General features: G+C 34.8%; 1 protein-coding gene across 5 annotated transcripts in view; it reads right to left on the bottom strand.

Moving 5' to 3' along the window:
• Window positions 1-14,286, bottom strand: part of LOC131683228 (3-phosphoinositide-dependent protein kinase 1) — a 615,616-nt gene that overhangs the window by 395,911 nt on the left and 205,419 nt on the right. The gene's annotated exons all lie outside the window — the stretch shown is intronic.

Below are 14,286 nucleotides of genomic sequence, written 5' to 3'. Positions count from 1 at the left end.
CGAGTCTTATATACCAATCGACTCAGCTCGACGATTTGGGACAATGTCTGTGTGTGTGTGTGTGTGTGTGTGTGTGTGTGTGTGTGTGTGTGTGTGTGTGTGTGTGTGTGTGTGTGTGTGTGTGTGTGTCTGTGTGTGTGTGTATGTAACGGACAAATTCTCATTCGTGTTTCTCAGCAATGGCTGAACCGATCTTATCCAAACCAATTTTAAATGAAAGAACTAAAAAACAGTATGAACGCTATTAATTTGTTTTTGATTCTGATGTTTAGTTTCCAAGATATGAATGTTTGAATGCGTAAAAATGGCGTTTTTTGCAGTTTTTTTGAATTATCTGCCGAAATTGACAATATAGATTAACAATTTATATGTTTTTAGACAGCTTTACCGAATACCTTTCGAACAAGCTATAGATTGTTGAAATCGGACTATTATAAAAAGAGATATTTAACATTAAATGCGGACGAAAGATTTTTATCATTTCCCATTGCCAGAAATATGACCAAAAACATGTAATCTATTATTAACGCCAAAACGGCTTATTTTAGGTCAATAGTATCTTCGGAGAATTTAATGGAGGCAATATGCCCTTTCTTTTGGTATAGCGCTTTTGCTGATTAATCTCCCTATGAGTGAGATATTTTCATAAATTTTCTTGGAAGTGATTATATCGAAATGATGCCTTCAGCAAATTTGTAGCTCTTACTTTTGCGAATAACTTTACTGAAGACTTCAAATATCTATTTTGAATACCTTAAAAGTTATGGCTTGTTGTTTGTGGATTAACTTTTGTCGCCTATTTATTGTTCAATATAGTAATAATCCATTGAAATAAGCCAAACATTATTACGATAAAACAAATTTTGTATTTCATTTTTCTATCTACAACCGCTAGAAATAATCACCGAACACCTTCAAGTTGTCTGGAAGGAACTTGATAACTTATCAGTGCAAAAATGTTCATTTGTACGAACCTTCTGACTGCAATTTTTCTAACTTATAACCATCGGATCGATCTGAAACATATCGGAACATGAAAAGCGAAATAAATAATTCCAAGCAACGGCGTAGCCAAGAGAAGGTTTTGGGGTTTAACACCATACAACCCCCCTCCCCCCCACTACAACCAAAAAAAATAATGGATTGAAGTTGAAAATTTATTGATGCAGACTGATTTAATTCAATATTACAATAACGATCATCTGGTCCGTATATTGATAACCTGTTGTTTTAAACATCATGAGGACTTTTGATAAATTGTTGGAATGGGGTCCTGATATGTAACTGATCTATTGGTCTTGATTTCACAGTTGTCTAATAGCATCAATATCAAATTCCTGCCTGAAAACATTCCAATAGAAAATTCCAGAGTTCTGTAATCAATCATAATCCTCAGATTTCTTTTCAAATTGAGCTCGCTTTTGTAGAGATGTACTGTAAAAAAGGTCTTTATTTAATAGGAAGCGAAGTTAAAATTGATTTAATGTCTATGAAACATAGAACTGCTCACCAAAAAATGCATAACTTTCAACATTTGCTAAAAATGTTTTTGCCTTTCTCATACACTCTAAAATTCGTCAATCTAATCCCGACCCGGAGGGCCAAGTGTTATATGCCAATCGACTGAGTTCGTCGAGATCGGAAAATGTCTGTGTGTATGTATGTGGTATATGTATATGTGTGTATATGTGTATGTGGAAAAAATGTGACCTCGGTTTCTCAGAGATGGCTGGACCGATTTGCACAAAGTTAGTCTCAAATGAAAGGTACAACCTTCCCATCGGCTGCAATTGATTTTTTTTTATTGATTGGACTTTCGGTTCCAGAGTTACGAGTTGAAGAGTGCAATCACACAAATTCCCATATAAACTGAAATGAAACATTTGCAAAATCAAATTTGTATTTTTGATGCCAAATGACTTTAAAATGCATGAAACATTGAGATTTGATGTAAACTCGAAAAAAATAGTGTTTGACAAAAATTGACTTTTTTGGACTTTTGCACATTTTTGCATTTCTCATATAGAAAGGTTATGCAATCACTCTAAAAATCGACAATCATACCGGCCCGGAGGGAGTATGCAGTGAGGGGTTGCTACTTTAAAATTAAAAATAGTTTAAAATTTCTTAACAAGTTGAAAATTTTCGGCAGGACCCGGACCTCTCGGATCTTTCTCCATGATCCGCCGCTAGTTTCAAGCGATGTTTCAGTATCACATAGTATCTCAAGATCGTGGCTGTTGATCCATTGTATGTATGTGCAAATCGTACTGAACATGTACTATTCATTTCCACCATTGTATTGAACATAACCAGCCATGGAATCGTAGTCTGGACAAGTGGGACAAGCACAATTTCACCACTAGGTGGATTAAAACAGGTTTTTATTTTGGGAATGCGTCGAGTTGAGACGAAAACGTAATATGATTAATAACGAGGATAACACTTTCCGAATGTAGAGAGAAATTTATGAAAAATGACGATTTCCATGCGACTCTAGCAGGTCCTGATCGATTTTGATGAGCATTTCATTTTTGTTGTATGGCCAATTATATGTATAGGTCAAATGCTCAAAAACGGTAATTTAAGGATAGCATCATTCTGAAACCGCCAATCTCGGAGGTTTAGTATTTTCGATGAGTTTTACATACGTTAAACAGCGCTTCATTTGATAAAATAATTCTGACGGTATATCGTCCAAGAAGTATTTATGGTGAATTTTCTCAGGTTAACATTCATGACTACAATAAAGACTCAACAAATTCGCTAAAGACACGGACTCTGTTACTATTTTCTGAAAAATAATTCTGCTTAATTTTAAAATTATGGTTTCGGAATTATGCCGTTTGGACAGTAAGATCGATTTTCACCAAACCCTCACCAAACCGAATTTCTGGCTACGCCGCTGACTTCAAGTAAGTAGAAACAAAGTCGTTCTACGCTCGTTTACAAGAAACTTCTTCGAATGCTGAATATCTATTATAATAAATTGAAACCCCGATTTTATCAGCCAAATATGAACACATGTTTGATGGGCTCTAGCAGACGAACAAGACTGAATTCGAGTAAATCCTTTCTTGAGCATGTTTCCTTATCATGAAGATGGAAATATGCAAAAATAAAAAGTTCATCATAATCAGAAATAGTTATCAGACCACATCAAGGGACGGGAAGAATATTTTAACAGTTTCAGTTTATTATAAAGAAAAAAAATTGCCCGATTTAGTCAATGTCCCTATTTTGTCAGCCTAAAATGCACCACGAGACTGATGAAAATGGGTCTTTATTGTATGTATTATTCACTGTGTTTCACATTAATAGGTACATTTCATTTTTGGGGATTTTTTTATTGCATCGAATTACAACAATTTTTAGGTAGTTTTCAAGGGGTTATTTTATAACCTTCTTCCAAAATTTGGCGAACCTATTCCAATTCGTATACCAATTAATTGGTATACTTAAGGGTTTATATGTTGCAGATAAAGAAAATACTGAAATTTTCAGCTTTTTTCCTACACAATATTACAAAAGCAATTTTACCTAATAAGTTTGTGAAAATTATAAACTATTTGAAATTTTTTAATAGTTTTATTTTTTATTTAACCGCGATTTTTTAATAAATAGTGACCAAATCAAGGAAGTCACCTTTAGAAAAAGTCGATGTCGAAGTAAAATTTGGAACTATGCACGCATGCACTTCAGAGATAGCGTGATATCAGAAGCTGCGATTTCATTAAATTTCTTAGTTCTCAGTCGCGTTGGAAATTTGAGTAAAATATAAACTTCAAAACAATAAAAAAAATCGATTTTTTTGGCTCAGTATAATATATAACCCCTTTAGGAAAATTCAGTTTTCCCACCACAAGGCATTGATTGAGGAATTTAGATATTTTATTAACAGAGCATTAGCAATAATTCGTTTGTATGTCTATTTTATGGGCCATTTTTTCGCTTTCCCATTGCTTTGGTTTGATATTTCTAGCACTGATGTTGTCCTATGCTGATTTGAGCGATTTTCTGAGTCCTGCCACTATCCCATGTAGTATGTGTTATCAAAAACATCACGAAGCATCAAGCTCTAAATGTTCTCAAACGATATAATATCCGAAGAGAGTGATAAGAGTTATAAGAAATGTCTCATCACACTGTTAGGTGGATTAAAAGCGTTTTTTTCCGAGAAAACGTGGGTTAAAATCATCCCGAAGTTTCAAGCATTAAAATACATTTTGCATCAAAATGCAAACTGCATTTCGGAAATTTCCTGTACCACCCTTTTGAAAAAACTCAGCTCCGGTTTATATAGGAATTTCATATGTGACAGAATAATTCAGTATATATTGCCGGAAACGTAAGACCGATCCATACGAAAGTTTATAGGGCTAATATACCTTCATTTGAGACCAAGTTTATGCAAATTAGTCCAGCCTTTGTAAATCTTAAAATATTGCACGTTAAACTGGGGCTTTCGCAACTCTATATGGCAGTCAATGTGGCCAACGAAACCTCGGTTGACCGTCAGTGACATAGACTTGGCAAGCTATATGAGACTGTTCTTAAGATTTAAGATTTATTTATTTTTTAATTAATCGCGGTATCGGTTTAAATCGAAATTTTCTAAGCAAGCGCACTTGACAATCCGTAGCTCCGGATGCGGAAGACAGATCGAGATGAAATGTAATAGCAGTTAACGGAGATCTTTCATTTGAAACTAAGTTTGGTCGCATCGGTATACCCATCTCCCAGAAACCGATGTGACTGTTAATTTGAATGTGAATACTTCCATTGGGGCTTCCAGAAACATCGATGGTGGCCTAAGAGACTTTACATGGCCGTTAGTGACCTAGAAATACAAATCCCAACAATTGGCATCACATTTTCAAAACATACATTTCTACATTTGTTTGTCTTGTTTCAGATTAAAGAGGTATAAACTTTAGCGCCATTCGCCTCTTTTTTCGGGTTAATCTCTCACCCTATGAGCGGGGTTGGGACTCGAGCCCGAGTGAGCTGCGTTTGAAGCAAACGATTTGCAAACTGCGGTAAGGGACCGTACACTAATTACGTAAGGTATTTTTAGAACATTCCAACCTCACCCTCCCCCCCCAGATAAGAATTCGTAAGATTTTGACGAACTCCCCCTCCCCCTTGCATAAGATCTTATCATGATTTTCGTAATTAAAAAATCATATTGTTAATTCATTAAATAAGATAGCGAAAACGATACTATTTCAAGAAAATTCATGACAAAATTTAACTGCATTCATCTGTAGTAATTTTATTTGCATCCTAGTAGAACAACTATTGGGTGATATTTATCAAATCCAATCTGGTCCATATAATCTGCTTCGCTATATTCCACTTCCTTTGAATCTATTTTCTTGTGATGCAGAGCTCAAAAGAATTTATAACCTGTTATGGCATGAATTTATTATGAGCTCCAACTGTGACGATTATCGTACGCATAGCTCCGACATCTTCGAATTTTCTTGAAGTAAAATACAGTTCACACTCTGGAAATATTCGGCCCACAAGATCTGTCACAATCGCATGACAACATTTTCCGAATACCTTGCGGTTTGAACAAAAAGTATGAATAGATGGATATTGGACCATCAACACGAAGAGTGTCAGCACTTCTTAACTTGTAAGGCATACTGTGACCCCAGTTCCCGAACAGAACAATATGCCACCAAGCGTCAAGAAATTGATGTAACTGCTCTAACACCATCGACAATTAAGACGCTCCTCACGATGGCAACAATAAACAAAATTACATAATTAATTTAACAATCATATCCTGCTGTTGCAAAACACTTTAATTCCAGGTCCACCCTTCCTTGGCCATGATGTACAATATATGCTAATTTTGTTTGATATAAAAAATGTTCATGGCACAAATAATACATAATTATTGTTTAAAGAATATTTTTCTTATTGATTTCATTTTCATACTTTTTATGATATTACGTAAGAAAGAACAAACCCTCCCTCCCCCTCAGATAAGAATTTGTAAGATATTTTGAAACTCCCCCTCCCCTCATATGCCCTTACGTAATTAGTGTATGGCCCCTAAATCCCCCTCACCTTTTTACATTCGCAGTAGTATCCGATGAAATCTGGACTTTCTACGTAATCGTACTCGTAACCCTGTAATCGGCAGTCGCATCCATTAAACATTCGATGGCAGCTAATGGGAACTTTATGTCTTTCATTTGAGACTAAGTTTGTGAAAATCGGTTGAGTTAATTCCGAAACGATGAGGTGACATTTTTGTCCTCATACACACAGACATTTGCCGTACTCGATGAACTGAATCCAATTGTATATGAAACTCGATCCTTCAAGCCTCGGTTGATTTTCAGAGCAATTCAATTTTTTTATTGAGAAAAGGTAAAAGTGAAAATGCATGTATCAAATGTGATAAATGAATTTTAGGTGAATTTGAATTAACAACAGCCTTAATCGTTTAGGTATTACTAGTAAATACTTTTCAATTTGTGTGGAACCAGGGTTGTTAATCGATAATTAATCGTCATCGTCGATAACGTTAACCACCCGTCAATGTCATCGGAAACTCCGTTAACAATAATTTATCGTCGGATTTATCGTCATCGTCGATAATTCATCGGTGGTTATCGCGATACATTTTGCGTTACTTTCCCGTTTATTGGAGTTAAAGTTGATGCGGTTAACTTTCAATTGTTTTGAAATAAATAACTATTGGAGGACATGTTGGCAGTTGAAAATCAATTGTTTGGAATTTTCTATGCACAGGAGGGTCCGACGATGTGTCAAAATGGAATTTTTTGTCAACTTTTCGGGAGAGTTTTATATTGAAAGGAAAGTTATTGGCAGTTGACAATCAATAGTTTTGGACATTTTCAATACACAGGGGGTTCGACGATGTGTCAAAATGGATTTTTTCAACTTTTGGGGAAAGTTTATTATATTGAAGAAGTTATTGGTAAGTGAAAATCAATAGTTTTGGGCATTTTCAATGTACCGTCGGTGCGTCAAAATAGAATTTTTTTCAACTTTTCGCGAACTTTTTATATTGAAGGGCAGGTTGTTGGCGGTTGAAAATCGATAGTTTTGGACATTTTCAATTTACAGGAGGATCCATCAGTGCACAGTGTTTCCAAAGTGGCAAAAAGGTGAAAGAAATTCTTTGAACCACGAAAAACATTTTTTAGCTATAGTGTCTTCAGCAAAGTTTATTTATATTTTTTTACATTTAAAAAGTATTAGTTGGGTGATTAATCCCTCTAAAGCTGAGCAGCAAGTTTTTGTTTGGTCATTTATGAAAATAAAAAAAAACTTTCTTTGGCAAAGTTGTTGAGAATATCTTAAGTATTAACTTCGCTGAAGAGACTTTGTGTCTATCTGTCGATTTTAAATTATATTTGTGGAGATTTCTTTGATATACCCCTGAAAATTGCTTTTAAAAAGTACTTTTCCTGGTAATTTTGTAGAATTTCAAAATGTTCCAAGATTTTGTTCAGCATAAGAAAATACAGAATTTTTGTAATGTAAGTTTATTTGTATCTCTTACAACTTAGAAGTTATCGAATGTTTTAGTGCCCAAAGCAATATTTTGGTATGGAAGCCGCAAATTTCCGCAGACGAATACCAATACGAATCTGTAAAACAAACACTATCAAAATCGTTTGGTGGGCTCTAACCTACGTTCAAGTCAAATTCGAGTAAATTCCTTCTTTAGCATATTTTTCTTATCTTAGAGATGCAAAATATACAAAAATAATACTGTACTGTAAGACCTCCTTAAGGGAAATTTTTACTAAATGATCAGAACGGGTTAAGAGGCTTTGTCGAGGGACTAAAGAAGAATATTTTAACCTCTCCGATTTATTAAAAAGAAAGAAAAAATATGTTAGTCCAGGTGTTTGCGTTTAGACTTCGTCTCTTCAGAACTAGAAAAAATATGTGCCGATTTTGCCAATGTCATCGATTTATCAGCCTAAAATTCGCCAAGGGGCTGATAAAAACGGATTTTCACTGTATTCAAAAAACGACTAAAACTCTATTATGAGGCCGTTCATAAATTACACTACATATTTAAGGGTAAAAGAAGGAAGAATGAAGCATCTTATTACATAGTGTAAAGAAGAAAAAGGGGGCTAAAAGCTTTCTAACTAGAAAAGGTAATCAAACATTAGAAATATGTATGTATATTCTCTTTTTTAAAAGCCGAAATCTTCTAGTTTAAATTAAAATTATAATAAAATCTGTTAATCACCACACCACTAAATTGTAGTGAAATTTGGGAATGGCCTAATAATAGTGGTTTAGAAGTTTTTTTTTCAATACACTACAATTTTGTGTGCTATAAATTACTAATTACACAATATCTCAAAATTTGTATTTTTCATGGTCAAAACAATTTTGGTAACTTTTTTGCCGCTTAGAAACACTGTGCACCTGGGACTCTTCTGTGCACAAACTTACTCGAAAAGTTGAAAAATTCAATTTTGACACATCGTCGTTCTGCGTATTGAAATGTCCAAAATTATTGATTTTCAATTGCCAACAACTTTCCCTTCAATGTAATACACTTTCCCGAAAAGTTTAAATAATTTCATTTTGACGCGTCGTTGGACCCCGCTGTGCATAGATAATGTCCAAAACTATTGATTTTCAACTGCCAACAACATGTCCTTCAATAGGTATTTATTTCTAAACAATTGAAAGTTAACCGGATCAACTTCAACTCCAATAAATGGGAAAGTAACGCAAAATGTATCGCGATAACCGATGAACCGACGATGACGATGAAAACGACGATACAATTATCGACGAGGACGATGAAGGCGACAATACATTATCGTTAACGGAGTTTCCGATGACGATACATTATCGTTAACTAGTAACGCCGATAAATTATCGTGAAAAATGTATCGTATTAACAACCCTGAATGGAACTGTAGAAAGATTTCACTCAACACTGGCTGAAATCTTTCGTTGCATAAAACCATCCTACACAGACTTAACAAATAAGGAAATTTTCGGAATTGCTTGCACAGCGTCCACTCGATATACACAATGTGATTCTGCCTTTATGTGCTGTATCAACTGCGACAGAATGAACAAGACTCGTGGGTTAGGCCTTGTTACGAGTCACTGTGCTTATAGTAGCAAGTGCACAGTATACAAACAAATGGTAGATAGAAGACGGCAACATCAAGGTCTATAGCAATTACATTCTTCTGATCAGGAGTTCCCAATATTCTCCCTCAATTGTGATGGACTGATGGCGAATTTCAGTTTCACTACCGTCCCTCGTCTAGCGATGAGCAACCCAAATCCTGATGACACCACGACTGCTTCTCCAGGTAATGCCAAGGAGGGTATGTGTCCCCTCGAAGCTACACTCGATACTGCTCCCCCTCAAAGAAACCAAATGGACAAATGGACGATACAGCTCCAGTTCTACCAACGCCACTCGTTTAGCAATCAGCAACTCAAACCCTGATGTCACCATGACTATTTCGACTGCCCGACTGTCCGATGGTGACTTATCTCAACAGCTAGGAATATATTACCAGAATGTGAGAGGACTGCGCACGAAGATCGACGAGCTGTTTGTGGCTACATCTGATGCGGATCAGGATATTATCGTGCTAACAGAAACAAGGCTGAACGACGATATAAACTCGCGAAAGTTATTCGGTCCTAGACACACGGTATATCGCAACGATCATGATAAAATTACTTCCGGCAAAACAAGGGGTGGTGGTGTACTGATCGCTGTTTCAAATCGGCTATCGTCTAAGCACAAAATAAGTCACAACAATGGTCTCAAACAACTCTGGGTGAACGTCAAAAGCCATGGAACAAATATCTGTGTAGGTGTTGTATATCTCCCCCCGGACTCCGCAAATGATGCGAATATTATTCAGAAGCATATCGATGCTGCGCTGGATGTATATATATATATATATATATATATATATATATATATATATATATATATATATATATATATATATATATATATATATATATATATATATATATATATATATATATATATATATATATATATATATATATATATATATATATATATATATATATATATATATATATATATATATATATATATATATATATATATATATATATAATTCACTTGATCCCAATGCTTATGGCGCGGCGTCAAAAATCAATTTTTGGAACCTACTCGCTAAGATCATTCCAAAAACACTCATATTGACTGGGTTATAGTGAATGTGGCTAACCCGAAAGTCGCCATCTTGAAATTCAAAATGGCGTCAAACATCTATCTTTGTCTACTACTCGTCAAGGCCATTCCGAAAATACCCATATTGATTGGGTTATAGCGAATTTCGCTAAACCGGAAGTCGCCACCTTGGATTTCAAAATGGCGCAAAACAAATTTCTGGTACGTACTCTTCAAGACCATTCCAATAATACCCATATTGCATGGGTTGTAGGGAATTTCCGCTAAATCGGATGTCGCCATCTTGGATTTCAAAATGGCGTCAAACATAAATTTCTAGCACCTACTTGTCAATACCATTCCGAAAATACCCATATTAATTGGGTTACAGCGAATTTCGCTAAACCGGAAGACGCCATTTTTGATTTCAAAATGGCGTCAAAAATCAATTTCTGGCACCTACTCTTCAAGTCCATTCCGAAAACACCCATATTGAATGGGTTATAGCGAATTTCGCTAAACCGGATGTCGCCATCTTTGATTTCATAATGGCGTCAAAAATCAATTTCTGGCGCCTACTCTTCAAGTCCATTCCGAAAATACCCATATTGATTGGGTTATAGTGGTTAAACCGGAAGTCGCCATCTTTGATTTCAAAATGGTGTCAAAAATCAATTTCTGGCACCTACTCTTCAAGACCATTCCGAAAATACCCATATTGATTGGGTTATAGCGAATTTCACTGAGCTGGAAGTCGCCATCTTGGATTTCAAAATGACGCCAAAAATCAATTTCTGGAACCTACTTTTCAAGACCATTCCGAAAATACCCATATTGTTGGGGTGCGGGCCTCAAGGAATCTTCCAGACCCATCTCTTACGAAAGTTTTTTGCATTCAAAAGGACTTAGAATATTTTTTGCCAAAACCGTGTTAATGGCGAAATCCGCGCAAAATAAAAACTGCCAAAATTCTTCTAAGTTCTTTGCATTTAAAACGACATAGAATTTTTTTTCAGAAAAAAGTCTAAGTCTTTTGCATTCAAAAGGACTTACAATATTTTTGCAAAAACCGCGTTAATTGGAAAATCCGCGTAAAAAAACCTGGATATATATATATATATATATATATATGATATATATATATATATATATATATATATATATATATATATATATATATATATATATATATATATATATATATATATATATATATATATATATATATATAATATATATATATATATATATATATATATATATATACATATATATATATATATATATATATATATATATATATATATATATATATATATATATATATATATATATATATATACTATATATATATATATATATATATATATATATATATATATATATATATATATATATATATATATATATATATATATGTATATACTATATATATATATATATATATATATATATATATATATATATATATATATAATTTCGCGAAAAATACTTGGACAATGTAATGATTCGTTCATTGAATCATAATGAATATAGTGTGCGTGTTGCTAGTGATGAATTTCTGCAGTGATGAACATTCTGAATATGCGATTAGTTTTCTAAAAATAAATAATATTAAGTTAGTCGCATTGGTCGCAAAAATATTGTCTCGCAAGAAGCACTGAATTCTAAGAAATATTATTATGTGCATCCCAAAGCATTTCGACAGCAGAATTTTTCTCGATTTGCTGTAACAATTAATATATTACAGTGAGTCTACCTCTCTAAAACATATTTTGTTGATAAGAAAAGAAAATTATCATTATGGTGGAGTTAATGGATTTTGCGAGGGGCAAGCACAGGCAGGTTTGAGTGTGTCGTATTGAAAATACCAAACATATTTTTAATATAATTAAAGTAAATAATGAAAGTATTTAAATATACTTCTGTTGTACTTAATAAAGTGCTTAATGAAATTAACGTCGATGTGTGAGTACTTAAAGTATTTAAAGTACATTTGACGACAATTAAAATATTTTGCGTATTTAAAGTACGAAGTTGGTGTACTTAATATCTTTTCTGTAATTAAAGTACAATGAATTTGATGCGTACTTTTTAACTATTTGCGGTATTTAATGTACTTCATGGTACTTAATGGTACTTAAAGTAACTAATTAAGTACTACTTTTCGCACTGTGTCGTATTGAAGATTTAGTGCTTGCCCCTTGGGATTTTGTCAGACAAGATGTGTTTATATAATAAAGCTAAATTATCAGGACCAGTCTTCCTATGAACATCCACGTTTCCACGTGGTACAACTCGATGTACCCACATGTTCGCTTCAAACACCCAAATTGAGGCTCAAGAAGCCCTGGGTGAGTGCCTATAAGAACCGCACGCCTGATAGCATGTGCTGACCACTCCGCCCGGTTGCTCGTCCTTCCAAAAACTATTCTGCACAATCTGAACCGCAACAACCCAACAAATCCACCGATACTCTCCATGGGACCTCCACTGGAGTTGCCAAATATTTATATTTATATAAATACTAGCTAATACCCATCGCGCGTTGCTGCGACTTTCAACGAAATAGGAGGAAAACACAATTTGTTCCGAAGCGCCATCTGCCGGGCAGATTATCCCCAACCAGTAGCACACAAACACGCTCCATAACAAATGCCTACTATGTATAAATTTTGACGTCAATCGGTTAAGCCGTTTGGGAGTCTATAAATCATATACATACAAACATTGACTTTTATAGATATAGATAGATAGATAGATAGATAGATAGATATGGTATTTATGAATGGTAACTGATATTAAAAAGTTGCCAATTCAGCTTGAGAACCATTATAGAAGTCTCTATTATCAATTTCTTGTGGTTATGGACATTTATAAAATCGGTATATATAGTTTTCTTTCTTTTAAGGAACCGAAGCTCTTAAAGTATTCTACTTTAGTCTCTAGATAAAGCCTCATAACACTTTCTGATTATTTTGTTTAAATTTCTCTTAAGGGGGTGCAAAATTCATAAAAAAAAATATTTTTATTTTTGCATATTTCGGATCTCCAAGTTAAGAAAACTATGCTCAAGAAAGGATTTTCTCGAATTCAAGTTGGTTCGCCTGCTAGAGCCCATCAAACTACCTACTATCAATCTTCATACGAAGCTGATAAAATCAGGACAAGAAGGTGACAAAATCGGGGGTAGATAAAATCGGAAGCTGATAAAATCGAGTCTTCACTGTATCAATATCAGGGTTGTTAATCGATAATTAATCGTCATCGTCGATAACGTTAACCACCCGTCAACGTCATCGGAAACTCCGTTAACGATAATGTATCGTCGCCTTCATCGTCATCGTCGATAATTGTATCGTCGTATTCATCGTCATCGTCGGTTCATCGGTTATCGCAATACATTTTGCGTTACTTTCCCGTTTATTGGAGTTGAAGTTGATGCGGTTAACTTTCAATTGTTTAGAAATAAATAACTATTAAAGGACATGTTGTTGGCAGTTGAAAATCGATAATTTTGGACATTTTCAATACGCAGAAGGGTAGCATTCGTTTTCGAGCTCTCCATCGAGACAGAGGTTGTTTTTTCTAGTCCGTAGTGCTGTGTGAGGCGATAAAGAATAGTTTTAATCCGCATTCAAGGTTATTTTGCCAGTTCGGTTCGGTCCTCAGTCTTTTGTTCGCGTGTGAGGATTAAACAATAGCCAGCTGTATAAGCTGGATCGGTTCGTCGTTGGACACCAGTTTAAAGCTAAGTGGTTTTTGTCTTTTGTAACACATTTATTGCTTTCTTCCGTCTGCGCGGGCGCTGACCCCGTGCGTTGACGTTTTCTATGGTTCCCTCTCCGGATGGTCAAATGGAAGTTGAATCGGGTTCAACTTCTAAGGCTCCCCCCCGGCCCAAATGCTATCCAGAACTCTCAACTGGTCCATTTGTGGTCTTCTTTCGGCCCAAGACTAAATCACTGAATCTTCTTCAGATTTCTAGAGACCTGACGGAACGGTTCTCGGCTGTGACCGAAATTTCAAAGGTCCGCTCGGACAAGATAAGGGTGTTGCTAGCCAACTCAAAGCAGGCAAACGAT

The sequence above is a fragment of the Topomyia yanbarensis genome, chromosome 2, assembly GCF_030247195.1.
Source record: "Topomyia yanbarensis strain Yona2022 chromosome 2, ASM3024719v1, whole genome shotgun sequence".
Classification (NCBI taxonomy): Eukaryota; Metazoa; Arthropoda; class Insecta; order Diptera; family Culicidae; genus Topomyia; species Topomyia yanbarensis.
Note: the sequence above shows the minus strand (reverse complement) of the source record. Positions and strands in the feature narration are given on the sequence as shown.